At 38.9% G+C, this 27,655-nt stretch overlaps 1 non-coding gene across 1 annotated transcript; it reads right to left on the reverse strand.

Annotated features, from left to right (window-relative positions):
* Nucleotides 1–19,148: 19,148 nt before the first annotated feature.
* TRNAP-AGG (transfer RNA proline (anticodon AGG)) lies at nt 19,149–19,220 on the reverse strand. Its single transcript has one exon. It is a non-coding gene; the product is annotated as a tRNA-Pro (tRNA).
* Between the last annotated feature and the right edge of the window lie 8,435 nt (nt 19,221–27,655).

The following is a 27,655-nucleotide window of genomic DNA, read 5'->3' on the forward strand; positions in this document are numbered from 1 at the left end:
CCCACAGAGTTTCCAAGGCTGTAAGCTTTTATGGAAGCAAACTTCCACATCTTTCTCTAGCTGAGCTCCTGTTCCATTCCAACAAGCAGCCACTGTGCCACCAGGGTTCCCTCTGTAAGGTTTACAGCCTTGGAAATCCTATGGGGCAGTTCTACTCTGTCCTATAGGGTTCTTATGAGTCATCTATGAGTCACAATTGACTTCATGGCAATAAGTTTTTTGACACCCTGAATTTGGACTACTAGAATTTAGAACTGTGAAGTCAGGGGCAAAAAGATATTAAAAGGTAATATAATAAACACAAAGACATAAGGGTCATACATGCTATATAGGGTGTATTTCAGTGGCACCAAAGCTTGGGAATAATAGCCTGAGAACTTTATAAAAATATGGATTCCTTGGTCCACTTCCCCGTTCCTGATTGCATTGCAATATGATGGGGTCATAAATTAATATACTTTAGAATTGTTCCCAGGTAATTTTTACCATCAGATACGTTTAGAACCACTGGCATAGAAATTTGAATGGGGAATAAGGAGCCTGGGGAGGCTTCACCCAGGAAGAGGAGCAGTAGACACAAAGAAAGTGGGAGGGGAAAGATGGCTAGGAGGGGCAGAGTGCTATGTCCACTGATAAAGAGGGGCTGCAGATGCTGGGAAGAAACATAGAAGGTTGATGCACAGGTTAAAAAAAAGGAAGAAGAAAAGAAGTGGGTGGAAGAGGGCTTGTACCTGGGTCTCTGGGGATGCAAAGGATTCTGGACCATCAAGGAGATAGATCATTTCTGAGCTTTCCATCTCTCTTGTGCTTCCTTGAAGTTCACAAGTAGTAAGAAGGCTCTCTATAAGAAAAATGGACTTAGATCATTTGTTCTGCAGAAAACACCAGCTCGTTTCATGCACAACTCTGGCTATGAGAGTTCAGAGACTGTCTTGCCATCGCAGGACAGACAAACTTCACACTTTGGAGGGCATACATGAGATTGTTTTTGTTTGCAGTACAGAAACTCTGATCTTGGGGACTTCTAAGAGAACAGAAAGAAATTCCATTGGTGGTGGTAGGGAGCAATGTTGAATGTAGAAGGGGGATCTGCATGAAGATTTTGCCTTGAGTTTATCAAATATTAGTGCATTATGCTTACAAAGCAAGGCAAATAACAGAAAGAATACTTAGAGAATAAAACCAAAAAGCCAAACCCTTTGTCCTCGAGTTGATTCCGACTCATAGCCACCTTATACGACAAAGTAGAACTGCCACACAGAACTTCCAAGAAGAGCCTGATGGATTCGAACAGTTGACCTTTTGGTTAGCAGCCAAAGCTCTTAACCACTAAACCACCAGGGTTTTCACCATGGAATATTTGACAGTAATTGTCAGGAAAAGTTGAATCCCTGAGCTAGGTTAGCACAGTTGATGTGCCGCAGACTCTGTGAGGGTCCAGACTTCAAAGGCAGTTTTAGGCTTAATAACCACATTTCTAACTTTTCATTACAGGCCATTTGAAACCTAGAATTCTCCAGAGAAGCTTATTCCATCATTTACAGTGGGCTATTTTATTGCTCACATCTTTTTCTTGGCCATCATCTACCAGTCCGAAAGCAAGACTGTGAGCCAGGAAAACCAGGGTCACTATAATGTCGATAACAACTCTTTATACAATACTTCTAGTGGTTTGCTGTCACTGACATGATGCAAACTATTGACCAAATCTAGTATGATGACAATTATTGGGACATAGTTTTGCTCAAGGTCTTCTTGAGATTCTGCCCATTTTTAGTTTTCTTTAATGTTAACTGCTGATCTTTGAGGAACCTTGGTGGTGTAGTGGTTAGGTGCTTTGTGGTGCAACCCACCAGCCATTCCAATGGAGAAAGATGGGGCAGTTGGCTTCCATAAAGATTTACAGCCTTAGAAACCCTATGGGGCAGTTCTACTCTGCCCTATAGAATCACTGTGAGTGGGAATGCACTGGACCACGACAGGTTTAATCTTTATGGAATCAACTCAACCTCAATGACTAAGGGTTTGGTTTCAGTTTTTGGTTTGTTTATTGATCTATGCCAGAAGACACAACCCAAACTCCACCCCTCCCCTCCAGCAACATCTCTAGAGCCAACCACTGGAAGTCAATTCAAGAAGCTTCCACTTCTTGCCCAACAATAAACAAGGGACCAAGTATGGACTGGGAACTTCTATCTTCTGATCTGGATTCAGAGGCCTATCCATCAGGCCAATACACTAAAAAGTAATCAAAATCTGAAAGTGAAAGAGTTGCTAGGAAGCATTCAGTTTCTGTTTTCAAATTATTAACTTTGCAATTGAAAAAAATTTAACAACATTCAAAAAAGAAATCAAATATCACCTGAAAGCTCTGAACATAATTACTTAGAATTAATAAACTGTGAGATTGTGAGATACTCAGAAGTGACATATTTCTTCGAGGGCTCACTGGTCTAAGTCACTGATAATAATGATGCATCTGGGTAGAGAAATATGAGCCAAGAACTAAATCTCCAATAAAGGAGAGCAGATTGCAGCAGGAGAGGGAACACCATATGTTGGTTCATTCACACATTTTCTGCCTCAAAGATGACATGGTACTGCTCCAGGGAGCAAAGTTTGAAAGCTCAAAGAGGAGCTCCCCTTGGCAGAAATGCCAGCTTTTAACATCAGGAAAATCTTTTATTAGAATCCATTCATAACATAGGTATTAACAAGTTGACTCTCTACCAAGAAGGAGAAGAATCACTTGATATGCAGGTGAGCCAGAGTTGTGGGTCCCAAATCTCCGTGTGAGAGTGCTCCTCATGTCTTTAGGTGAAGTTTGGAGGTTTCCAAGCTACTTCAAGTAGGGAGAAGAGAGTCAACATAGCTTGGAGGGACACTTGTGTCATCAAAATGCTAACCTCCCAGGTATTTTCCTTAGAATTTTTCTCTAACTTCCTTGTGGATTGAATACAAACCCATCCGGGGTGATTTTGTGTGACCCACCACCAACTATGTATTACATATTCATAAGGTATTATGTATTACATATTCAGAAATTCCTAAAGAATTTGCATTACATATTCAGAAATTCCTAAAGAAAAGCAATTACATATTCTCTGTTTTCACATATTCTCAGTTTCTTGGAAGTGCTGAATTAATTGGGAGAAATAAACAATAGTCTTATCCCATGCCCTGTGGCATCTTTCCTCCCTAGACAGCTTAGTCTTTCCTTCATCCCAAAACTTCCCTTTTGTTCCTGGATTACCTGTATAGCATTTTTCCAGGTTTAGGTCAAAGTCACAAACTATCTTAGATTGCATTATGGATGAATATCCTAATGTACATACTTCATCAAGAGAACTATCCTATTCCTTTGGATGTGAGCAGTAAACAGTGAATAAGTCATAAAAAAGGAAGAGAAGAAGAAGAAGGAAGAGAAGAGGGATTAGAAAGAAAATGAAAAGTAGGAGTGACTCACTCATGGTAGACATGTTGCATCATTAAGAAAAGCAAGCATAGAGATGCAGAAGATTAAACCACCACCCAAAAAAAAAAAAGGAGGTAAGGTTGTGTGATCATTAAGATTGTGTGTCAACTCAGCTGGACCAAGATTCTCAGTGGCTTGGCAGTTATGATGTAGTTTGGCAGTTGTATGATGTTGTGATCACTTCCATGATGAGATTTGATATGTGATCACCTCCATGTTGGGATCTGCTGTGAGTAGCCAATCAGTTGAAAAAGGATTTCCTTGAGGGTGTGGTCTGCATCCGGTATAGGTGGACTCTTTGGCAAGGATCTTAAGCTTTTGCTTGTTCTGGAACCTGCAGCTGGCTTCTGTTCCTCTGACTTCTCTTTCTTCAAACTTGAGCTAGCAGCTTACCCGTCATCTTGCCTACTGATCTTTGGATATGTCAGTCTTCAAAGCCTGTGAGCAAGAGCCCTACTGTCTGACCTGCCAATCTTGGGTTTGCCAGCCCATGGCTACATGAATTGAGAGAAGTCTCCACACTGACCTGGAGACTTTGGACATTCCAGCCTCCACAACCCCATGAGCTATTTCCTTGGTATGACTACCTCTCTCTCCTATATATATGTATGTTTACATGCTTGACTGGTCTTGCTTCTCCAGAGAACCCAGCCTAAGACAGGTTGCTACACTTAATTTGAATGGGTAATATGATGACACACTGTAATTTATATATACATACATACATATAGATGTACATATCTGTTGTTTTACCACTAAAAAACATCTATGCAAAGAGATACACTCAAAAATCTATAAATTAACATGGAGTTTTAAAAAGTTCAAGTCATCTGTAAAGAGACAGTAAAAAAGAAGTAAAAAAGAAAGAGAAAGTACAAACAGAAAACAAAATGCCAACCGCAAGCTCTAGAAGAATCAACAATTACATTGAATGTAAAAGGTCTAAATACACCAATTAAAATACAGAAATTGGGAAGTGGATTGTAAAATACGACTAGAGGCCATCCCAGGTTATGAAATAGATCGCTTCTTGACGGTGTCTGTAAGTCGAATTTGTAGGTAAGTCAAAACAGGTTGCATATGGGTCTTATTTAGCTTTCCTTTAGTGAAAAAAGACTGGAAGTCTTTTCAATGATTTAAAAGCTGTGCGCACAGCATGCAAAAGAGATTGTCATGAAGAATTTGTTGGAGTAGGGTGGGTTCAATCATTTTAAAGTGTGGGTGAATTTTTGGTTTTCCCATTTGGTAATGTTAATATGCACTGGTCATTGTGGAACATTCCTTGGACTCGAACAGACATGTCTGTGGCAGCACATTTTGTCCATTTTTCTGCTTTTGTCTATTCTATAATATTCCTTGGAGTTGGATACACATGGATCTGGCGGCATGCTTGTCCATTTCCTACTTTTGTCTCTTTGAATATATGGCAAATAAAACATTCTTTTTGCTTTACTAAACTTGTGGTGTTTTTACCCTAGAACACAGATCACCTATACTTTTACAGTGGACTTCTATACTGCTTACATCTGGTTCTTGGAAGAGTGAAGAATCAGGAAAGCCAAGGTTGCCATAAAACAAGAATCCCTTACAAGAGTCAAACAGAAATAAAGCACTGGCTTAGGAAAGAAGAATGCACGTGGGAGGGCAATGAAGAAAGTGGGTAGTGGCATGATTTCCTCCAGGGAGGAAGAGGAATGGTCTATTAGCCACAAAGCAGTGTCTTTCAGACCATAAGCCTACTTAATGCCAAGAAGATTTTAAATCACAATTCCCTCATGTTATAGGCTTAACAACTTGGTCCAAGACCAGAAGATTGGCCTAATCACATGGTTGTGTCTGGAGAGGCAGCCGGGTCCAGGGTTCCAAATCTTTCTGTGAGGACAAAGATCACCATTACAGTCTCAGGAAATGGACACACAAAGAGAGAGTGGAGGGAGGGAGCAGGCTGTCACATTAGGGAGAGAGCAATTGGGCATACGTAGCAAGGTGTATATAAGTTTTTGTGTGAGAGACTGACTTGACTTGTAAACTTTCACTTAAAGCACAATAAAAATTTTTTATAAAGAGTACAGTCTCTGTTTTGAAACTTGCAGTCTCTTTTCGCTTGGATTTTGAGTTGCGGGCCACTGCGCTGTCCTACTTACCTAGTACTGCTATAACAGCAATACCGGACGTGAACAGTATTAATAAACAGAGGCTATAAGTTCAAATTCAGGACCCTAGCTCTAGAGGATGGCTTCCTCTTGTCAGCTCTGGGGGAAATTCCTTTTCTCTTCAGCCTTTCTTTCCTGGTTCGTTGCAGATCTCCATGTGGCATGGTGTGTATCTTCTCCCATCTTTGCTGGCTGAATTGCCCCTTTTATATCTAGTAAATGATTGACTCAAGGCACCCAACGCTAATCCTTCCTCATGAACACAACAAAAACTACCCATTTCCAAATGTGATTGTAACCACAGGCATAGAGGTTGGGATTTATGACACATATTTTAGGAGGACGCAGTTCAGTCTATAATAGACACCCAAATACCTTGACCGAACTGCAGGTATTTTTGTTACCAGTCACCAATCTGACACAAAGGGTCCTTCTCTTTTCCCAAGTAACAATACACACAAAAGACAAACTTTAACCTCAGCAAGCTTTATTTTGCTTGAGTCAAGCAAAAGGAGTCAGCAAGGATATAAGCCTTTCCAAAAGACTGGCTCAAAAAGGGAAGCAAGGCTAGGGCTTTTAGGGGTTTGGTGGAGACAATAGAGTAATGAATATTAAGTGGGCTTCTTTCAAGGGGCAGGTATTTCTCAGAATGGCAGTGTATGCTAATTAGGTTGCAGGAGCATCTGGAATCCAAGATAGAATCCCCTGATATTCAAAATGGAGTCCTCTGTGCAGCCCTTGACATGACTTATTATGGGACATACCACAAGGGCACTTGATTGCCATCTTTGGAGTGCTAAGGAAGGCCAAACAGTGGTCACACTTTGTTCTTCTCAAGTGGAGTCTATAAAGGAGGAGAGGACTAGAAAAAAATGCTAAGATGGAGATAGTAATTCATGGCTTGTTTCAATCTTATCTCATGTTGACAAGACAGGTTCCTGTTTACCCAACTTCTAGGTGGTAATCTTTTAACAGTTGCTTTGTTCAGCCACTGACACAGTAAACCCTATCTGTCTCATTTTCACTAGAGAGCATCACTTTGCTTCTTTGTGAATTCATCCAGAAAAAATAAGCTATGTATTGTGTGACCTCCAAAGTCACCTTAACTATTGGAGGTGTTCAAAAGATGAGAAACTCTCCATGTAAGGCAAATACAACTATGGCTTGAGAATGGACAGCACACCCCAGGAGTCACTCTTACTCCTCAGCACACACCTGGCCCTTAGCATTTCCTTCTCAAATGTAGAGTAGTACTTCTCAAGTTTTAGCATCAGTATACTTGGAGGGCTTGAACCACAGATTCAGTGGATCTAAGGTTAGGCCTTGAATTTGGGATTCTACTCACAGCACCCTAATTTCTCCCCATTCCTTACTCCCCTGTGCAGTATTGACTGTGGCAAACATACTACTGTTTGCTTAAAGGGCCTAGAGAGAACATGTGGATAACAGAAAAAAAAAAAAAAAAAAAGCAAATACATGGAATAACAGCATTGCATCTGTCCATAGAATGTAATCTAAAACATAAATATTTGACTTCAGAAACACAGCCAACATGGAGCCAGTTAGAGTTACAAGCCAGATCGTCTCTCCCCTGAGTACCTGCTATGGGTATTTGTGTTGGAGAAGAAAATGGAAAAGTAAAGGCATCACAGCTTGATAGAGGGTCAGATTTGAAGGCTGGGACAAACATCTAATTCTGTCTTCCCAAAGACCTTTGATTGAAGGAAATATGAACAATGTTAGAGATAGTTTTGAAACCATTAAGCATTAGAAATCTTCAAAAGGTGCAATCAGTGGACCAGAAACCCCTAGAATTTTCCTGGTCCTACAAGGCTGATGTGATCAGATTGACCATGAAGGAACAGAGGCAGCGTATCTTTCTGTGAAGGAAGCATACAGCATACCCGCGATCCAAAAAACATAAACAAGAAAGTTTGCTGGCAAGGATTTGATTCCGCCTCCTAGGGACCCTGTAGGACAGAGTAGAACTGCTCTATAGGGTTTCCAAGGAGCTCCTGGTGGATTCAAACTGCCCACCTTTTGGTTCGCAGCCATAGCTCTTAACCATTATGCCACCACCTGTGATCCACTCACCTTTTACTTGTAGTTGTGTTACCAATTGCCAATCTGACACAAAGAATCCTTGTATTTTCCCGAGTAAGAATACACACAAATACAAACTTTAGCTTCAGCAAGCTTTCTTTTGCTTGAGTCAAGCAAAAGGAGTCAGTGGGGATCTAGGCCTCTCCCAAAGACTGACTTGAACAGGAAAGCAAGATTAGGGCTTATATGGGTTTGTGGAGACAAGAGAGTAATGCATATTTAGTGAGCTTCTTTCAAGGGGCGGGTACTTCTCAGAATGGCGATGTATGCTCATTGGGTTGCTCAGGCATCTGGAATCTATGATGGAACCCGCTGATATTCAAGATGGAGTCCGCTTGACAGCCCTTGGCATCCCTTATAATGGGATATAGCGCAAGTCCACTTGATGTTCAGCGCTACATCGCCATCTTTGGAGGGCTGATGGAGGTTAAACAGAACGCTTGGCTTTTCTATGCATGCGGAGCCTGGAAAAGTTGAGGAGACTAGAAAAACACTAAGGAGATAGAAAATCATGGGTTGTTTCAATCTTATCTCATGTTGACAGGGTGGGTTCCTGTTTACCCAACCTCTAGATGATAATCTTTTAGCACCTCTTTTGTTCAGCTGCCAGTACGGTTAACCCTATCTGTCTCAGTAGTCCCCTACTAACGATGATGTCCCAAGTCAATTCTTAAGTAATTTTAATATCTCTCTTTTTTTTTTAGTTTACATTACTGTTGCCTTTTATTGTCAATATTTTTGTAAATTTGATCTTTATTTATTTTGTGGGGTTCGCCTGAGAAAGATAACATAAGCAACATTGTATTTAGGACATATTATTAACGATAACATGTACAAAATGGGGGTGGTCATTGTGGTTCATTGTAGCTCAAATAAGACCTAAGTCTTAAAGGACCTGGATCTATTTTCCATTTTGACAGTGATTTAGGAAATACTACTGGAATCATTGTTCCCTCTCCTTGAGAGTAGAGAGTGTGACCCAGCTGGAGATGGGCTCACAGGAGCTCACAGGACTCACAAGGACACATCAATTGGGCCCTGAGATAGACAATAGATAGAAAGTCTTGGAAAATATCTTTTAGGGAACCTTCACAAAAGCCAGAACACAAAACTTTCCACTCTTATCTTTTTCTGTCAACGTACAGTGAATAGAAATTTGTTGGACCAATGAAGACTGTCGTTACTGAAACCTGTACCAATCATTGTCAAGAAATACAATTCAAAATGTAGGATGACAGTTTCTAGCCAATCTGTGAAAAGGTGAAGCTTTCAACGGTTTTGGCCATTTGTAATGTTAATATATACTGATGACTCTGTAACCTTCCTTGGACTCCGACAGACATGTCTGTGGCAGCATGCTTGTCTGTTTTCCCATTCTTGTTTATTCTGTAATACTCTCTGGGCTTGTGCAGATGTGGCTGCGAAACGTGCTGGTCTGTTTTCCCATTCTTGCTTAAAAAAAAAGTATTTCCTTGGACTTGGGCAGACATTAGCTCTGGCAGCATGCTTGTCCACTTCTCAACTTTTGTCTTTTTGATTATATGCCGAATAAAACTTTCTTTTTGCTTTACTAAACTTTGTGATGTTTTTTCCCTGCAACAGTTAATGGCGTAGTCGTCAAGAGTTTCTGGAGCTACAATCCTGTCGAACTCGAGGACACATGGACTGTGGAGTAGAAGCCAACAAAAAGAGAGGTCCTATTTTCTGGACCCACATGTGCCCACTCGACTTCCCTTCCGCACTGACAGAATGACTGCTCTTGGAAAATGAGCCTTTGCTTCTTTTTTGTTCTCGATCTCATGTTTTCTTCAGCTTTGTTCAGCATATTTGTTTAGAAATCTGGTTGGTTGATTGAGGAGAATCTTTCTTAGGTTTTTGCTTGATCATTTGGCTAAGAGTGGTACTTGGTAACTCTTTAGGTAAACTGCAATTTAGGTCCGGATTCGGGTGTTTGAAACATTAAAGAGGTAGCTCTGGATCACCATAAGCCACAACGTTTGGGCCTTTTTGTGACTCAGAAAACCTGGAAAATAGTGATCTGTTTTGCCAGATCTTCAGGGGGAGGTGGGAGCTCCTGACCTGTTTTGCCAAATTCTCAAGGGGAGGTGGCAGCTCCTGACCTGTGTTATGAAGTTTGGAGGGAAAAGTGGTAGTTCTGTACCTTTTTTATGAGATCATTTCTCAATTAAAAAATCACAATGTTAAAATTAAAATCATCAGTAGCTTCAAAGTACTTTCCAATTGGAAGAACTAGTGTATTCAAGGTTTAAAATTAGAGAATAGGTTTCTAGCCAGCAGAATGAACGAAAATCCAAAAAAGGAAACCAAAAGCTTGGACCCTAGAGCTTAATATCTTGGATAAATGAGCTTGTAATTTCCCCGCAGCTACTGAAACACTGGTTTGGGGTTCATACTGAAAAATGCTATAAACTGAGTATACCAGAAGTAATTTGGAATTTCAGTGATCATTTTGGGAAAATGACCTTTCGTTTGTGTTGTCTTTTCTTTCCTCTTTAGAGAACTTATGCTTGATGCTCAGGTTTTGTCCAAAGTTCTAATATTCCTCCATCTGAAGCTCTGGCAAGTTAATAGGTTTTATCTAGAACCTGTTTTCTCCGTTGAATTGCGTCGATCTTACCAAAAATTACTGCATATACTTTTAGAAACTAGGATCCCCATATCCTTGTTTTGTGTGGTATTGTTCAGTGAGTTCATGTGATTTTTCTGTCTCCTTTTGTTCTAAGAGTTTGCTTCTGGTCTAGAGTGTTGTGTCTAAGTTTCTGTCTTGTATCAGATTAGAGGTTATAGCTAAGAATTATTGGTTTTTTTTAAGGCTGTCTTCGAACCTCAATTCCTTCCTTGTTCAGAAAACCTGCATCATGTGTCCATCTTATGATTGAGGCTTTTAGTAGTTACTTAGAGAAACTTTGATATAAACTGGTCTGTTTGAAAAGTACACCAAGACCTTTATGTTCTGTATGTCAGTCTTAGGAGCAAAATCTTTCTAAGTAATTTAAGCTAGATGTTATATGAAATGTGTTTTAGTTAAAGAAGAAGGATAGTTTTGTCTTAAACTAAAAGTAACAGTTCCAGAACAGCAAAAGAGAAAGAAATTAGTTACTTTTGCCTTTCAAAATGTGTAGGTCGACTTAAACATAGGTAAATGAATTGAGATGATTCTCTCCTCTGCCCCTAGCCCTCAGCCACCAAGGTCAAATAGAAATCACAATGAAACATACCTTAAATGGCCTGGGAACAAAGCCAGTTGATTAAATTAGATTGGGAAAATATGAAAAATTGTAAAAGTCAAATGAAAACTTGGAATATTTAAAGAAACTTTATTTCAACTAGTTATGTTTTATGATGTACAGGCTTAAAATAATTTCTAAGACCTTTTAGGTAACTTAGTGATGTTGAATTAATAGATACTGTCATAATTTAAGCTTATATACTTTTGCTTTTTATACCACAAGAGAAAGGATGTATATATATTTGTGTGTGTGTGTATATTTGGGTCAGCTAATGAGTGAGTTTATTTTTGCCATTTTAAGGGATATACTATAAGAGATACACAACAAAGACAACCTTGAAGAAGTTTATTAAAAAGAAATTTATTTCATTTGGTCAAAAGTTTTATCTGTCTGTCTAAAGTGTAATGGTTTAATTTATGAGGTTTTAGGAGCTTTTATAGCATATAAAACAAAGAATTAGTTTTCTTGCTGTTAAAATAAAATTTTCCTTGATTTCTGAGTTAAAGAGTTAACTTATTAGTGTAATCTGGCTCTAAAACAAAGGTTCTGTCTCTAACTAGAAGAAGATTTCTGAGTCAGAAAACAAGCTACGTGGCTTTAGGGGAAAAAAAAAGCTAAGGTTTTTATTTTGAGATCTTTGTGTAAATAACTAAATTATTATTTCATAGTAACTTATGATAAACTCCTGACAAGTTTGAAACTTCATGGAAAGCCACAAAATTTTTATAAAGGAAAAGTGTTAAAAAGGTTTATTTAAGATGTTATAAATTGCATAGAACATGTTGTTAAAATCAAGAGACGTGCCGATTCTTTCTCTTTGGGTTAAAATTTATATCTTAGTATTTCCTCTTGTGTTTTTGTCTAATCTTAGACAACAAATGAATAATATTATGTCATAATTTTATTATTTCTTCATTTCAAACTTTGTTTTTTAAATCTAACATCCTCAAAGTCAAGCGTTTTACTGGAGAATTCAAATCATTTACCTTTCAAGTTATTTTTTATTACTATTTATTCCTGAATATTACTATTCAGGTATTTACAGACTTGATAATCTTGGTATATTCTTAGTATAACCTGACTATATGGTTTTATGTCTCAAGATTATTATGTGTTACACCTGAAGTTCTTTAAAAATACAGTTAATGGGTGTATTTAGAAAAAATTTTTATCTGAAGCTTTTTTAACTGCTTTGGCCTTTACACTATGCTTGTAATTAATTTCTATCAGGTCTTTCACTATCAAGAGTTATGTTTATAAATTAATCATGGTCATATTTTCTCATCTGCAGATAAGTTTTTACTTTGCTGATTTTCTGAAAATATTTGACCAGAACATCTCAACAAAAAAGATGGATTATATTGAACTTGTAAAAAAGACTGTAACTAGACTCAGTCAAGATTTCCAGAACTCTAAGAAGCTGATGATTTTACAGACTGTGGTCGATCTAGAGTCACTTGCAACGGAAATTAACAACATAAGACTGAGTAAACGAAACGATACTATGGGTTTTATGTGAGAACATTTCTGATGTTTTAAGGCCTTTCTTTCTGGAAATAATACTTTACAGTCCTACTTTCTACATCTAAGAAACCATTTTCCTCTTTTCTCCTAAATTTTCTACCTAATGAGTTTAGTTATTTTAACTCTTGAATTAGAAGTTCCTGTTGGTAAACTTAGCAAAGTTGTAAATATCATAACCAGAAAAGTGTCTGAAATTTGAGCTATGATGTCACAAATTAGAATAGCATTAGATTTTCTATTAGCTCTCTCAAGGGAGTTTGTGCCTTAATAGATAAATGTTGCTGTATGTATATTACAACACAATCATAGGTTTTGCAGAATGTGGTTGCTACAGAGGCACAAGAAAACTAGTTACTGATGCTGCTTGCGCATAAATGAACACCTCATGAGATTTGTTTCTGTGGATCAAAGATCTTAGGGTCATGGTTTCGTTCACTGATTATTTCAGACAATTGGCCTAGTGTTAGTGTTTCTGTTCTACCTCCTGATTTGCTGTATAGTACCTGGGATCTTAAAAACCAGAGAGCGCCCAACTATCATTTATTGAATATTTTTGATCAAAGATTCTATAACAACATCATGATCCAAAGGAGGGAACCATGAAAGACTGTATATAATTCTCCTGGAATCCAGATTTCTTGCGTTCATAGAGGTTGGGGCAACCTATATAGGCCATCGCCTTTGGGTGTCCTTCTTAAACCTCAAGCCTTGAGAAAAAAAAGAAACTGATTCCTGAAACCACATTGAGTCAAACAATTGTCCAGATAAACTAGCAAGACCATTTTGCTCTGGGCGTTGTGCTTTCTTTTTGAAGAATTCAGTTTGTTTTGAGAAGCTGACTCCAAAGATCAGTAAATAGAGTTATGCTTAGGGTAGATCAGTAATCAGTTTAATCAGTCTTCAAGACAATGTTGTATGAAATACCTGTCTAATGCTTATAATCAAACTCTTACCCTCTTGCTATACAGAAAATTGTGTAACTTAAAGAAATCAGATTCTCAGAGGAGGTCGACCTCATGGCTCAGACTTCATTTTGTCTTAGACTCCATTTCTGCTTCTTAGTAAGTGACCCATGACTGTTAATAGGTAAACCAAGGAGAGACAGCTTGCCCTCAGGGAAAACAATGAGTACATTTTAGACAGATTAACTGGAGACCTCCAAAGGAGAACTCCACCCTCTATTATCTTGCTAACCATATATTCTTTAATAGAAACCTGTTTGTCACATGTAAATTTTTCTATACCTTCTGTTTTCTCTAGACAAACTTTGAGTGCCCTTTATAGATATATATTTTTGTGTGGTGGATCCAGCTATACTAATTTAGATGATTCCTTTCTAGCTAATAGTGAATTTACATGGGCAATCTCTTATTCAGATTCCTGGTGAATGTGTGGGCAATGCACTTTGGGAACTTTAGGATTATCTGCAGATATTCAAAGTAAATACTAGAAAGTTAACGTTAATTTTTTATCCTTTGTAAAATGAGAGTCAGAAGAAAGCCCATTGGTCCAACACTCAGGGTATGGTTGGTAAATTTAATTCCTATTTATGGTGTATTTGAACTGGAGAAATCTTTAAGAAATTTATCAATCACTATGGGCAAATAACAGGCAAAATTGTTAGTGGGATGGAAGCAAAACAGTGATCTCGGGCCTCATTAAGCCAAGGTGGCATGAGATAACAAAATAGACTTAGATTTTTTTTTATTGGTCCAAGAAAGTGTAATATGTGCTGTAGCAAATACCTCTTGTTGCATTTAGATAAATAACACAGGAGAGGAACAGGATATACAAATAGAATTGGAAAGCAAGCTACTTGGTTGCATACTGTAACACCCTTACAAACACCAGTTTTATTTGCACTACTACAAGTAATATTCTTAGTCTACATCCTAAAAGTATTAGGCATAATAACGCTTATCTTCTATTGCCTTACACACCTAAAAGGCAAAAGAAGGCCTCAGGCTAAAATGTCGAGGTACATTGAGTTTGCTCACTTTGGCAATGCGGTTGATGAGAAGATCGATAGATGAGAACATCGCTTTTAGGATCCTGGTGAAGAACCAGATGGTATCTGGTGGAAAACCAGCACTATGAGTTTAAAGAACCTGCCATGGCCGCCATCTAGGAGCTCGACTAAGTCCAGGTATTGATCATTGATGTGTTATCTCCAATCTCCCATCAAAAGGAGGGAATGATTTAGGAAATAATATTGCAATCATTATTCCCTGTCCTTGAACATAGAGAATGTGACCCAGCTGGAGTTGGGCTCACAGGAGCTCACAAGGACACATCAATTGGACCCTGAGATAAAGACAATATATAGAATAATCTTGGAAAATATCTTTTAGGGAAACTTTCACGTAAGCCGGAACACAGAGCACTTTCCACTCTTATCTTTTTCTGTTAACATATAGTGAATAGAAATTTGTTGCATCAATGAAGACCCTCCTGACTGCCGTTACTGAAACCTGTACCAGCCATCATCAAGAAATATAATTCAAAATGTAGGATGACAGTTTCTACCGTGAAAAGGTGAAACTTTCAATGGTTTCAGCCATTTGTAATGTTCATATATACTGATGACTGTGTAACCCTCCTTAGACTTTGGAGAGACAGGGCTGCAGCAGCATGCTTGCCCATTTTCCCATTCTTGTTTATTCTGTGATATTCTCTGGACTAGGGCAGACACGGCTGGGAATCGTGCTTGTCCGTCTTCCCATTCTTGCTTACTCTGTAATATTTCCTTGGACTTAGGCAGACATTAGCTCTGGCAGCATGTTGTTCTGCTTCTCAAGTTTTGTCTTTTTGAATATATGCTGAATACTGCTTTCTTTTTGCTTTACTAAACTTTGTGATGTTTTGCCCCCTACAACAACAGAAAAACCTTTCCCTGCTTCTTCACATATGCCTACCTCCTTTTGATGTTAACCGAGGTTTCCAGTAAATGTTTTTAATTAAAGACTTAAATAAGGAGGAAAATGGAGTGAGGAAATATAGGAAAACTGGTATTATGGAATATCAATTGGGAATGCGTTGATTCTACCTATTTCTTCTATTTCCATTTTAGGAAGGCTCCTAAGTTCCTTACAAGCTTCCTTCCCTTGTCCAATATCCAAGTCAGTCACTTCTCTAAAAAGACTCTGAATAGGCAGCTGTCCATTCTCTGTCTTGCCCGAGCACCAGTAGAGAAATTGGTGGGCATATGATGGGCTTTACTGCTTCCACTCGGTCCATTGGCCCAGAAAACACAAGACACTAAAGAGAACTGTCCGCGGGGACCTTCCACCACCCCTTTTTCTGTCTTTCTGTCTCTTTAAAAACAGTACAAATTGGGAGCCAAGAACCACCTCTTAATGTGCACCTTTTTGATTCGAGTGATTCCGTTGGAATCCGGTTCTTCGTTTCTCCCCTTTCTGAAAGTCTTCCTTCCTTTGTCACAGTCACCTTAGGGATGTACAGGCTCATAGCTTGTGAATGGAGGAGTATTCAAGGCAAGCCACAGGGTTGTTTTTGCTTTCTATGTGTTCAGGAATGGCATGGAAAATACCAGGAGAACTAAATCTGTATGCCTTCAAAAAAAAGAGGTTGCGGTCGAGTGGATTCCGACTCATAGTGACACCATAGGATAATGACAGAATTGCCGTCATAGTGTTTCCAAGAGGCTGACAGTGGCATTCTGCTTAGCAGCCAACTTCTTAACTACTGTACTACCCCAGGGCTCCATACCTTAAACAGTGGGTTTAAATAGTGTTGGGACAGAGAAAAATTCTGAAGATGCCAGGGATCGAACCATGCACCTCCTGTATGCAAAGCATGTGCTCTACCACTGAGCTACATCCCCCAGCTGGGGAGGCTTTTGTTAAAGGTGTTCTACACTTCAGTTCGAGTACAATCCCAAAGACTTGGAATAAAATTCTTACATTAAAAAAAAAAAAAAAAGGATAATTATGTACCCGAAAACAAATCTGCTGAAACCCGGGATTGCAAGGGACCTTTAGATCTTCAGGCTAAGGTTCTCTCAACTGAGCTATTTCTGCTGCTTTGAGCATGATTTTTAGATATACCTTCAAAGTATTGCTTAGCCTTTTCATTTACAGAACTCTCCCCCACCTCCAAGGCTAGAGGGGACTTAATTGGATATTGCCCTTGCTGCATGCTGCATGTGACAGGCTGGAGTGGGCTGTGGTTGGATAGATTCCATCTTCTACCTGGGTTAGGATCTGATAAAATCCTTGTTGGTTAAAATCCTTGTTGGTTAGGCTGTGATAAAATAGTTTCCCTTGAGGACAGAACTGCCTCATAGGGTTTTCCCTATAAGATAGGGTACAATGCCCCTTTAGAGTCTCCACCGCTGTAATCTTTACAGAGACAGAGAGAGAAGAGCAAAATAAACAAGTCAAGCAGAAGGAAGGAAACACTAAAAACAAGAACAGAAATAAATTAAATTGAAAATAAATAAAATGGAGAAAATCAATGAAAGAATAAGTTGGTCCTTTGAAAAGATGAATGTAATTAAGAAACCTCTAGCAAGACTGACAAAAACAAACTAACCAAAAAAAAACAGGAGGAAAACACAAAGTATCAGAATCAGAAATCAAACAGGGATATCATTATAGGCTGTACACACAAAAGAATAATAAGGCAATACTATAAACAATGCTACAGACATAAATTTCACAACTTAATGGAAATGGACCAATTCCTCAAAAATCTCAAACTGCCACTACTTACGCAGTGTGAATATGTATTTTCAATAGTATTGTATTAAGGATACTTGATTTAGTAATTTTAAAACTCCACCCAAAAAAATGTCACCAGGACCAGAAAAATTAATTAGAATATTCCAACAAATATTTAAAGAGTTAACACAAACTATGCACAATCATTTCCAGAAAATAGAAAAGGAGGGAATACTTCTAATTCATTTTATGAAGCCAGTATTACTCTCCCCACATGCAGCTCTCACTTTTTCCTACTGTTTTCTTAAAGTGCCTGTAGAGAGCAAGTGGATAACAGGAAGAAAAGAGCTAACACATGAAATGACTACATTACCTCCGTTGATAAAATTCACCCTAAAACAAATAATTGACCCCAGGAACACAACCAACCAGAGGCCAGTCAGACTTGGAAGCCAGACTGTCTCTCTCCTGAGTACCTCCTATGGATATTTTCTTAGAAAGGAAAATTGAGAAGGATATCAAAGATGGGAGTGCTGTGAGCAACCATCAAATTCTGTGTCTTCCTAAAGACGCTTTGACTCAACAGGAATACATACAGACGTAGAGACAGATTTGAAACCATAAAACATTAGAAAGTTACTAGCAGTGGACTGGAAATTCATAGAGGTTTGCTGGTCACATAAAGCAGATGTGATAAGGCAGTGGCTGCTCTTTACAAGGAAAGCATTCAGCATACTTGTGATCCACTCAGCTTTTGTTTGTAGTAGTCCCCCACTAAGGACGGTGTCCCAAGTCAATTCTTATGTAAGTCGATTATCTTTTTTTTTGTTTCTTTTCGTTATTTTTCCCTTTTATTTTCAAAATTTTTATAAATTTGTTCTTTCTTTTCGGGGTTTGCATGAGAATATAACATAAGCAACATTGTACGTAGGACATATTACTAACGACAAGGTAAAAAAAAAAAAAAAAAAGGCGGTGGTAAGTGCGATTCCTTTCAGCTCAAGTACAGCTTAAGTCCTAAACTACCTGGATCCATTTTCCTTTTTGACAGAAGAAAACTTTCGCTGCTTCTTCACATGCGCCTGCCTCCTTTTGATGTTAACTGAGGTTTCCAGTAATGTTTTATTGAAAGATTAAAAATAAGGAGGAAAATGGAGTGCGTGAGAAATACAAGAAAATTGATATTATGAAATATCATTTGGGGATGTGTTGATTTTAGTTATTTCCTCTACTTTCTTTTTAGCAAAGCTCCCTGACAGTCTTCGTTACCTTACCCAACGTCCAAGCCACTAGCTCGCCTAAAAAGACTGGGGATCTACAGCAGTCCATCTGTAATTTTTAGAGCGAGCACCGGTAAGAAATCGGTGGGCATGTGATGGGCTTCTCTGCTTTTGCTCCGTCCTTTGGCCCAGAAAACACAATGTGAGAGGAAACTGCCCGCGGGACCCTTCCCCCAGCCCCTTTTCTGCCTTTCGGTCTCTTTAATAATAGTACAACTGGGAGCCGCGGTGAACCACCTGTTAATGTGCATGCTTTTATTTCGGGTGTTTCAAGTGATTCCGTTGGGATCCGGTTCTTCATTTCTCCCCTTTCCGAAAATCTTCCTTCCGTTATGACAGTCTCCTTAGGGGATGTACAGTCTCACACAGCTTGTGAATGGACGAGTTATGTTTTTACTTTCTATGTGTGCCCGAGTGGTATGGAAAATACTGCAACGAAATCTGTATGCCTTCAAAAGAAAAAAAAGTTGCGGTCGAGTGAATTCCGACTCATAGTGGCGCTATAAACCCAAAAACCAAACAAAACCCACTGCCGTCCAGTCGATTCCGACTCATAGCGACCCTACTGGACAGAGTAGAACCGCCCGATGGTTTCCAAGGAGCGCCTGGAGAATTCCAACTGCCGACTTCTTGGTTAGCAGTTATAACACTTCATCACTACGCCACCAGCGTTCCAAAATGGGCTCGTCCGGGATTTGAACCCGGGACCTCTCGCACCCTAAGCGAGAATCATACCCCTAGACCAACGAGCCACTTCGTTTCATATCGGTAAGGCTCTGATAAAGTATTTTCCCTTGAGGACAGGCCATTGTGAAGAACAGAACACTATTTTAAAGTCCTAACTTTTCCGGCTCCCTTTGCAGGAAGACCAGGAGATTTTTCTCTGAAGGTCAGTGAGAATGTGGTGATGCAACTCAAGGTAAAACTCACAAAAGTCTGAGGCGCCCCCTAAAGCTGGGCCTCCAGGAGTTTTTCTCTCTTAAGCGAGTCTACTCTCCGTCTCCAGCAATAAACAATTCTAACTCTGGTACCAGCTGCAGTGACCATTTCGACACCTAGTAAGCAGCGATTCTCTGTATCAGCCTGTTCGTTTCTCATTTTCAAGTTGTTGGTTTGATCTCAATTCTCTGATGTATCCATAAAAATATCCATAAAGAGCTGTTAATTTTGCCACTTTTTTCTTGTCTTGAGGATGGGAGAGATGATTTCCAAGTTCTTTACATGCCAGACTGGAAACCAGAAGTCATTAATTTTTAATCGATTGCTTGATAATGTTTTGGATACATCAGTTCAATAAAGTATATTGTTAAAATTAGATTCATATGCTTATTTTTAGTCGTTTAATGTGGCTCCTGGAAAATTGGAAATGGCATAAGTGTCCCTCATTTATGGCTTGCATTATATTTCTGTTAGACAGCACTGGCTAGAGAAGATGGTACCTGAGTAGGTGTTGTCCTGGGAGAACCACTAGGCAGAGAGGACAGAGTAGGACCTACCCACATATATGTTTCATATCTCACATGGACATGGAAATGTGGTCACATGCATGATCTCCTTCAATCTTTAGAGCATCTGGTTTTACACAGCAGTCATTGGCCTCATTTTTAAGATAATGAATGAAGGCTAACTACATTTTGGTAATTGCCCTGCGTCTCCCACCTCAATACAATGTAAAAGAATCCTTGCTTATTTAGGCAATAAAACACTCTATGATACTCTGTCCAATCAAGTATTTCTTAAATAAAATGCAACCGTCTGAGCTGAGATGGGCTGTATGACCTAATGGATAAAGTATCTGCTCCCCAATCTCTGTACAGTCAACGTCCCTATCCTCATGTTGCTTCTCACTTTGTACCAATTTTCCTTTTGCAGCTTGATGTAGTTTCTGAGGTTGGAACACTGTAGGTTATTTTCTCCTGACAGTGTCCCAGTAGTTTCCAGTGGAAAACAGATACCGACTGTGTAAGCAAAACACTGAAAAGTAGAAGAAGAAGAAGAAAGCACATTACCTGTTATTCCTGATAAAGAATGACAAGAAAGAGGTTGATGTTAGAGTGGGAAATATGGACTATTTATACATGAGTCTTGATGACTCCACTGCCATTTGCTTTCATTGTTCAGAATTCTAGTTTCCTTATTAAATGTTCAGCAGAATTTTTCATATAGAAATGTTTATTTTTGTTCTTTCCTCAAACAAAAATAATTTGGAAATTTGAAACAGGGGTGTAAGGCTGTAGGGCTGTTATCAGCAAGAAAATTCAAGATGCTCTTAAAATTGTTTAAAAATTCAAAGATGTTCAACAAATTTCCTTATTGTAGCAGTTTAATAATGCAGTGGACCCAGGATTCAAACCTAAGTTTTTTTATTACAAAATTTTTCTTGCATACACCACACCCACATTTGTACACTCATACAGTATGGTGATTCTTTTTCTACAGGACTTTAAACATTTCTTGCAATTAAAACCATCCCTTCTCCCCCACCTCCCCATACATAACATGAAAGCAGAAAAGAATCCTAAGTACAACCAAAAAGCATTTCTTCTAAGTCGATCCCGAATCACAGGGACTCTGTAGGACAGGGTAGAACTGCGTCCTAGGGTTTCCCCTATAATACAGGATACACTTGCCCCTATAGAGTCTCCGCAGCTGTAATCATTATGGAACCTGACTGCCATGTCTCTCTCCCTGTGAGCAACTGGTGGGTTCAAACTACTGATCTTTGTGTTAGTAGCCAAGCACTTTATAAGTGCACCATCATGTAGTATATTAGAATTTCTTACCCCACAATTTCTGTAGTAGAACCATCCCATAGGGTTTTCTAGGCTGCAATATTTACAGGAGCAGTTCTCCAGGTCCTCCTCCTGCAGAGCAGCTAGATAGATTGAACCAGAGACCTTTAGGTTAGCAGCCTAGCTGGTAACCATTGTGCCACCAGGGCTCCTGGAGTTTTTCCTTTTAATTTTAAATAAAATATTCAACACTTCATGGGATACCATATCAATATGGAAATAAAGGAGAGGATGATAAAAATATATATGTATACAACCTGGTTGAATTTGCTAAAATCAGTAACTAGTATAATGACATATATAGGAATATATACATGTAGATAGTGACATACATAGGAATACATACATGTATGTATATTAAAAAAAAATTCTCGGCTGCATGGATTTACCACTCTTACTTCTATTACAATCTCCAAGCTGGGATGCAATTGTTATATAAGAAAAGGGATGGTAATAATTATGCAAAGTTCAACAAAACTGCCAAAACTCAGGATTGAACAAGGGACTGTAGATTCCTCAGGCTGACACTCTCCCAGCCAAGCTATTTCAGCTATTTGCGGAGAGGATTTTCAGTAATCCTTTCAAAGTTCTGTTTTACCTTTTTACTTACAAGGCTCGTGTATTTTTAAATACTGAATCTCATTCAATATTATCTACTCACTCTCCCAAAATTATACGGGCTCTGTTGCCACCCATGTCTGAAAAATGCGATCCAATTATTGGGAACCTTTGATGGGTTTGTAGAGGAGGCAGGTGAGGAAGGAGAGAAATAGTGAAAACGGGAAGAAGCTTCTGTACCTGGTAACCTCTGGCTGTTCCATGCTCCAAATGCTGCTCAGAAAACTAATGGAATTCCAAATGAATGCAGGAGTCTGTTCTTTTTCTCCTCCTTCAGTCCTTCGTTTTCCGTCTTGCTGTTCGATGACACTGGAAAGAGGTACAGAGGATTACTGAGCACCTTAATGTGGTGCTGTCCTTGCTTCAGAGTAGAAACGGGGAACCATTTAAAGGCAATGTACTGAATAATTTGTGTATTTCCATATGAATTCACAAAACGTGTTTCCCAAAGGAGAAAAGAACAGAAATGTTGGGAACTATAAACAGCAGATGAGTTGTATGGTTTCCAACCTCCTCAAGGAAAGGACACACTCCCTTTGAACTACACCTGTCTCACTACAGGAAGGTCATGAAGATCCACTTTGAAATATTACCCCGCATTTCTAAGAAGTCTTTGCAGATCTGAATCTTGGCCAGAGAAATGCTCCACTGTTTCAAATCCCACTGGACCTCCCAATCTGGTTGCATCAGAACACGCAAGACCAGAAGGAACAGGCTCACTTGTGCTCTATTTTGTGGTTACTGAGGAACAAAAAAAAATAGAAGAATTGAGAGAAATTAAAGACATCCTCGGACAATCTATTAAGCATCTTCGATAACAGACCCTTTTGTGTTCTCAGTTGGGCCTCTGTCAATTAAAAGACAGAAGGCTGAGGACCTACCCACTTATTCCTTCTACCCATTCCCGGTCTGACTCCCCACATCAGCCTCAGCTGGCAGTAATATTTAGGATCAATCACTATACATGAAGGCACATCTTTCCCAAAATCCTCTGACCCAGGAAATAGGGAAGGACATTTCTCAAGGAATCCTTTCCAAATAGAAGGTTGAAAAAATCATTAGCGCCCATGAAAGTAAAGGTGTGAAAGACAGGGATGAATTGGGAGAATGCTAGACTAAAGCATTAAAACTACCAGATCCTTTCCCAGGGTTGGAAACGTCCTCAATTTATGTCAAAATGATGTCTCCTTCCTGCGCCAAGTCACCCGACAACAAATACCCTCCAATACTCACTTTCTCAAGTAAATTTTCTAAAGGTCTAAGACTAGGAGAGTCGGAACTGCGTGCCTCCAACCTTCTTTTCCTTCCTCAGTGTTACAAACAATAAGACTAAAGAGCTCAACTATTTATTGAGTGAGAGATGTTTGCAAACCACTGTCAGTTCTAGAGAAACTGCTGCAATTACCACAAAGCCTCTTTTTTTTTTTTTTTTTTTGCCTTATACACTGTTTACAATTTTGTGATAAAATAGAATGTACATTTGGCACAGTAGTTCAGAAGACCAAGTCACAGGGAATACACAAGATCCTAGAAATACAGGTCTTGCGAAAAAGAAACTTTTAGGCTAGATATCTACCATTCTTTTCTTCAAAGTGGGCAAGGTCCTTGGGAAAACAAGAAGGAGCATTCTGGAGGGATGAATGAGGTTGATTTACAGGGGGATATTTAAGGATAATATAAATGTCCAGAAGTCTTGGAGCACAGTCCAGGCTTTCGGGAATTATTTAATTTTTATTACCGTATTTCAGTATTTTAAGTCTTTTTTTTTTTTTTAATAATTTTTATTGTGCTTTAAGTGAAAGTTTAAAAATCAAGTCAGTCTCTCACACAAAAACACATATACAGCTTGGTATATACTCCCAATTACTCTCCCCCTAATGAGTCAGTCCACTGTCTCCCTCCGCTCTGTCTTTTCGCGTCCATTTCATTAGCTTCTAACTGCCTCTAGTCTCTCATCTCCCCTCCAGACAGGGGATACTAACATAGTCTCAGGTGTCCACCTGATCCAAGAAGCTCACTCCTTGCCAGCATCCCTCTCCAATCCATTGTCCAGCCTAATCCCTATCTGAAGAGGTGGCTTCAGGAATGGTTCCTGTCCTGGGCCCATAGAACTTCTGGGGGCCATGACCACTGGGGTCCTTCTAGTCTCAGTCAGACCATTAATTCTGGTCTTTTTATGAGAATTTGGGGTCTGCATCCCACTGCTCTCCTGCTTCCTCAGGGGTTCTTTGATGTGTTCCCTGTCAGGGCAGTCACCGGTTATAGCTGGGTGCCATCTAGTTCTTCTCATCTCAGGATGATGTAGTATGTGGTTCACATGGCCCTTTCTGTCTCTTGGACTCGTAATTACCTTGTGTCTTATGTCTTGGTTTTCTTCATTCTCCTTTGATCCAGGTGGGTTGAGACCAGTTGATGCATCTTAGATGGCTGCTTGCTAGTGTTTAAGACCCCAGACGCCACTCTCCAAAGTTGGATGCAGAATGTTAATAGATTTTGTTATGCCAATTGACTTAGATGTCCACTGAAGCCACAGTCCCCAAACCCCCGCCCCTGCTAAGCTGGCCTTTGAAGCATTCGGTTTATTCAGGAAACTTCTTTGCTTTTGGTCCAGTCCACTTGTGCTGACCTCTCCTGTATTGTGTGTTGTCTTTCCCTTCACCTAAAGTACTTCTTATCTACTGTCTAACTAGTGAATACCCCCCTCCCACCCTCCCCTCCTCCCCCTCTCGTAACCACAAAAGAGTGTTTTCTTCTGTTTAAACTAATTCTCAAGTTCTTATGATTGTGGTCTTAGACAATATTTGTCCTTTTGCAACTGACTAATTTCACTCAGCATAATGCCTTCCAGGTTCCTCCATGTTATGAAATGTCTCACTGATTCCTCACTATTCTTCATGGATGCATAGTATTCCATTGTGTGAATATACCATAATTTATTTATCCATTCATCTGTTGATGGGCACCTTGGTTGCTTCCATCTTTTTGCTATTAGAAACAGTGCTGCAATAAACATGACTGTGCATATATCTGTTCATGTAAAGGCTCTTATTTCTCTAGGATATATTCTGAGGAGTGGGATTGCTGGATCGTATGGTAGTTCTATTTCTAGCTTTTGAAGGAAGAGCCAAATTGATTTCTGAAGTGGTTGTACCATTTTACATTCCCACCAGCAGTTTATAAGTGTTCCAACCTCTCCACAGCCTCTCCAACATTTATTATTTTCTGTTTTTTGGATTAATGCCAGTCTTGTTGGAGTGAGATGAAATCTCAGTATAGTTTTGATCTGCATTTTTCTAATGACTAGTGATTGCGAACATTTTGTCATGTATCTGTTAGCTCCCTGAATGTCTTCTTTAGTGAAGTGTCTCTTTATATCTTTTGCCCATTTTTTAATTGGGTTATTTGTCTTTCTGTAGTTGAGTTATTGCAGTATCATGTAGATTGTAGAGATCAGGTGCTGATAAGAAATGTCATAGCTAAAAACTTTTTCCCAGTCTGTAGGCAATCTTTTCACTCTTTTCGCGAAGTCTTTCGATGAGCATAGGTGTTTGATTTTTAGGAGCTCCCAGTTATCTACTGTTTCTTCCGCATTCTTAATAATGTTTTGTATACTGTTTGTGCCATGTATTAGGGCTCCTAACCTTGTCCCTATTTTTTCTTCCGTGATCTTTATCACTTTAGATTTTATATTTAGGTCTTTGATCCATTTTGAGTTAGTTTTTGTGCATGGAATGAGGTATGGGTCTTCTTGCATTTTTTTGCAGATGGATATCCAGTTATGCTATCACCATTTGTTGAAAAGACTGTCTTTTCCCCCATTTAACTGTTTTGGGGCCTTTGTCAAATACGAACTGCTCATATGTCAATGGATTTATGTCTGGATTCTCAATTCTGTTCCACTGGTCTATGTATCTCTTGTTGCACAAGTACCAGTCTGCTTTGACTACTGCAGCGGTATAATGGGTTCTATAATCAGGTAAAGTAAGGCCTCCCACTTTGTTCTTCTTTTTCAGTAATGCCTTATTTATCCGGGGGCCTCTTTCCCTTCCATATGAAGATGGTGATTTGTTTCTCCATTCATTAAAGAATGTCCTTGGAATTTGGATCGGAATTGCATTAAATGTATAGACCACTTTTGGTAAAATAGACATTTTTATAATGTTAAGTCTTCCTATCCATGAGCAAGGTATGTTCTTCCAGTTATGTAAGTCTCTTTTGGTTTCTTGCAGAAGTGTACTGCGGTTTTCTTGGTATAAGTCTTTTACATCTCTGGTAAGATTTATTCCTAAATATTTTATCTTCTTGGGGGCTACTGTAAATGGCATTGATTTGGTGATTTCCTCTTTGATGTTCTTTTTGTTGGTGTAGAGGAACCCAACTGATTTTTGTATGTTTATCTTGTATCCCAATACTTTGATGAACTCTTCTATTAGTTTCAGTAGTTTTCTTGAGGATTCATTAGGGTTTTCTGTGTATAAGATCATGTCATCTGCAATAGAGATACTTTTACTTCTTCCTTGCTAATCTGGATGCCCTTTATATCTTTATCTAGCTGAATTGCTCTTGCTACGACCTCCAACACAAAGTCGAATAAGAGTGGTGATAAAGGGCATCCTTGTCTGGTTTCCGATCTCAGTGGGAATGCTTTCAGGCTCTCTCCATTTAGGGTGATATTGGCTGTTGGCTTTGTATAAAAGCCCTTTCTTATGTTGAGGAATTTGCCTTCTGTTCCTATTGTGCTGAGAGTTTTCATCATGAATGGGTGTTGAACTTTGTCAAATACCTTTTCTGCATCAATTGATAAAACCGTGTGATTCTTGTCTTTAGTTTTATTTATGTGGTGGATTCCATCAATTCTTCTTCTAATGTTGAACCATCCCTGCATACATGGTATGAATCCCACTTGGTCATGGTGAAATACTTTTTGATATGTTGTTGAATTCTATTGGCTAGAATTTTGTTGAGGATTTTTGAATCTACGTTCATGAGGGATATAGGTCTATAATTTTCTTTTCTTGTGGCATCTACCTGGTTTTGGTATCAGGGTTATGGTGGCTTCATAGAATGAGTTTGGGAGTATTCCGTCCTTTTCTATGCTCTGAAATACCTTTAGTAGTAGTGGTGGTAACTCTTCTCTGAACATTTGGTAGAACTCTGCAGTGAAGCCGTCCAGACCAGGGCTTTTTTTGTTGGGAGTATTTCAATTACCTTTTCAATCTCTTCTTTTGTTATGGGTCTATTTAGTTGTTGTACTTCTGTTTGTGTTAGTTTAGGTAGGTAGTGTGTTTCTAGGAATTCATCCATTTCTTCTAGGTTTTCAAATTTGTTAGAGTACAATTTTTCATAGTAATGTGATTTGATTCTTTTAATTTCAGTTGGGTCTGTTGTAATATGGCCCATCTCATTTCAGGTTATTTGATTCCTCTCCTGTTTTTCCTTTGTCAGTTTGGCCAATGGTTTATCAATTTTGTTGAGTTTTTCAAAAAACCAGCTTGTGGTCTTGTTGATTCTTTCAATTGTTTTTCTGTTTTCTATTTCACTTAGTTCAGCTCTAATTTTTATTATTTGTTTTCTTCTGGTGCCTGTGGGTCTCTTTTGTTGCTCTCTTTCTACTTGTACAAGTTGTAGGGATAATCCTTTGATTTTGGCCCTTTCTTCTTTTTGGATGTGTGCATTTATTGATATAAATTGGCCTCTGAGCAACACTTTTGCTGTGTCCCAAAGGTTCTGATAGAAAGTGTTTTCATTCTCATTGGATTCTCTGAATTTCTTTATAC

This window comes from Elephas maximus, chromosome 1 (assembly GCF_024166365.1).
Source record: "Elephas maximus indicus isolate mEleMax1 chromosome 1, mEleMax1 primary haplotype, whole genome shotgun sequence".
Taxonomy (NCBI): domain Eukaryota; kingdom Metazoa; phylum Chordata; class Mammalia; order Proboscidea; family Elephantidae; genus Elephas; species Elephas maximus.